Source organism: Gossypium hirsutum, chromosome A08, assembly GCF_007990345.1.
Source record: "Gossypium hirsutum isolate 1008001.06 chromosome A08, Gossypium_hirsutum_v2.1, whole genome shotgun sequence".
NCBI classification, from domain to species: domain Eukaryota; kingdom Viridiplantae; phylum Streptophyta; class Magnoliopsida; order Malvales; family Malvaceae; genus Gossypium; species Gossypium hirsutum.
This window is the reverse complement of record NC_053431.1, coordinates 34,392,741-34,394,561: the sequence shown is the minus strand read 5'-3', so window position 1 is coordinate 34,394,561 and position 1,821 is coordinate 34,392,741. Positions and strand designations below refer to the sequence as shown.

At 38.7% G+C, this 1,821-nt stretch overlaps 1 non-coding gene across 1 annotated transcript; it reads left to right on the top strand.

The window, feature by feature from the left end:
• Positions 1-1,469: 1,469 nt before the first annotated feature.
• Positions 1,470-1,576, top strand: LOC121205326 (small nucleolar RNA R71). The gene has a single exon (XR_005900408.1). It is a non-coding gene; the product is annotated as a small nucleolar RNA R71 (small nucleolar RNA).
• The last annotated feature ends 245 nt before the right edge of the window (positions 1,577-1,821 follow it).

The window sequence follows — 1,821 nt, the reverse complement described above, 5'->3', positions numbered from 1 at the left end:
TCTAGAATAACAAAGTCAACAGGGAAAATAAATTTATCTACACTTACCACTACATCCTCGATTTTTCCTTCTAGATGTGCTAAACATCGATCTGCTAACTGAAGCGTAACCTTAGTTGGTCTAACTTCACCTATCCCCAACTTCCTAAATATGGGCATGGGCATAAAGTTCATGCTTGCACCCAACTCACAAAGTGCCTTACCACAATACGTTGCTCAAATGTTGCAAGGTATGGTAAAACATTCAGAGTCCTTCATCTTTGGGGGTAGTTTGTCTTGAAGATATGCACTGCATCCTTTCGTCAGGGCTACCGTTTCAAATTCTCTAAGTCTTCATTTTTTTGAACATGTTATCATTCATGACTTTGACATAGTTTGGCATCTGCTCAAGTGCTTCTACCAACGGGATGTTGATATGAAGTTCCTTGAGTACATCTAAAAATTTCTTTAATTGAACTTCCTGTTTTTGCTTCTGAATCCATTGAGGGTAGGGTGGTGGTGGATTCTTTACTGGAACTGGTTGATTCATCATTTATGGAAATTCTATATCTAATGAAGTTATTAGTTTATCAGAATTAACTGGTACAAAAATTACCTTATCTGGTTTTACAGATTTTGGTTTTGGTGAAGCTAGAATTTCAACACTTGGTTGAACTTCTAGTGAATCTTGAGCATCAACTGGCTCTTTTTCAACTTCGACAATGTTAGGCTCTAATGTATTTCCTCTCCTCAATGTTAATGCTTTACAATGCTCTTTCCCCAGATTTCTTAGGTTCTCCGTATCACTAAGCAACGCACCTTGTGGACAGTTTTCGAGTTTAGTGGCAAGTTGGCCCATTTGGTTTTCCAGGTTTTTCAATGTTGCTGCTTGGCTTTGGATTAAGGTATCATTTTTGGCGATGTATACTTTCAAAAAATTTTCTAAGCCATTGGAAGATTCAACTGGAGATTGCTTTTGAACTTGTTGGGTAAAAATAGGTGGCTGGGTTAGTCTAGGTCGGGCATAAGTGTTATTGGGTCCAGCCCCTTGGTTACTCCAAGAGAAATTAGGGTGGTTTCTCCAAGATGGGTTATAGAAATTGGATTGCAGTCCATGCCTTCCTCAGTTTTGGTCCTGGTTACCTATGTAATACATAGATTTTAGGTTTGATGGACATTCTTCAAACAAATGTCCTTCCTCACAATAAACACAGGCTGCATTTTGAATTGACTCGGTGGCTGAGCTGCAAAATTTTTAAACCCATTAATTGTAAAGTTTTTAAGCATTAAGGACATCGAGGATACCTCAGGTACAAGTGAAGTGAGAGTGTCCACTTCATGTACTCCAGCGACTCGTCTTCTTGACACTACTCGATTGGTTGGCCATTAATAATTGTTACTGGCAATCCTCTCATGATTTTAAAAATCTCGTTATAAGACTTAGAAATGAGAGCACCATTATAGAACATCTCTAATTGGACGCAATGAGGGATTTCGTGATGAGGTCGTCTTCATAATAGTTCTTTAAACCTCTTCCACACCTCATACAAGGAATCGCCATCCAACTTTTGGAAGGTAGTAATCTTGTTCCTCAACTTAGCATTCTTGCTAGGTGGGAAGTACTTTACAAGAAATCCTTCTGCTAACTCTTTCCATGTGGTAATGGAATTTGGTGGCAATGATTCAACTAGGCTCAAACATTGTTCCTTCGTGAATATGGGAGAAACTTTAAACGTAGAGCATTTTCAGGTACTTTGACTAATTTGAAAGAATCACTCACCCCTATGAACAGTCTTAAGTGAAGGTAAAAATCTTCGGTAGGCATTCCATTGAATTGGCCCAC